Source organism: Phaethon lepturus, unplaced genomic scaffold (genome assembly GCF_000687285.1).
Source record: "Phaethon lepturus isolate BGI_N335 unplaced genomic scaffold, ASM68728v1 scaffold24391, whole genome shotgun sequence".
Taxonomy (NCBI): domain Eukaryota; kingdom Metazoa; phylum Chordata; class Aves; order Phaethontiformes; family Phaethontidae; genus Phaethon; species Phaethon lepturus.
The window spans coordinates 767-1,043 of NW_010517326.1; the positions used below are offsets into that span (position 1 = coordinate 767).

General features: G+C 61.7%; 1 protein-coding gene across 1 annotated transcript in view; it reads right to left on the bottom strand.

Moving 5' to 3' along the window:
• LRRC43 (leucine rich repeat containing 43) overlaps window positions 1-277 on the bottom strand; it is a gene marked incomplete at its 5' end in the record, with an annotated part of 7,465 nt that overhangs the window by 686 nt on the left and 6,502 nt on the right. The window lies entirely within an intron of this gene.

Here is a 277-nt window from a genome sequence, read left to right on the forward strand (position 1 = left end):
CTTGCTGCCTTTCCTCTTTGAGCCGTCTGGAAGGAATCCCAATTCCTCTGAGAGGACTTATTATTTGTGTGCGTTTGCCGACGGAGGGATGCAAATCAGCCTCAGCTCCCGGCTGCGAGAGTGCCAGTCCCTACGCAGCCTCGCTGGACAGTACCCGGGTGATGAGCAAGCGCCAAACGACCATGGTGCGATTTGGTGACGGATGGACTCGCAGCCACTGCGCTTGAGCAGCCCACCTGCCCCCCCGGCCACGTCTGCCACCCCGGCGCAGTCGGGG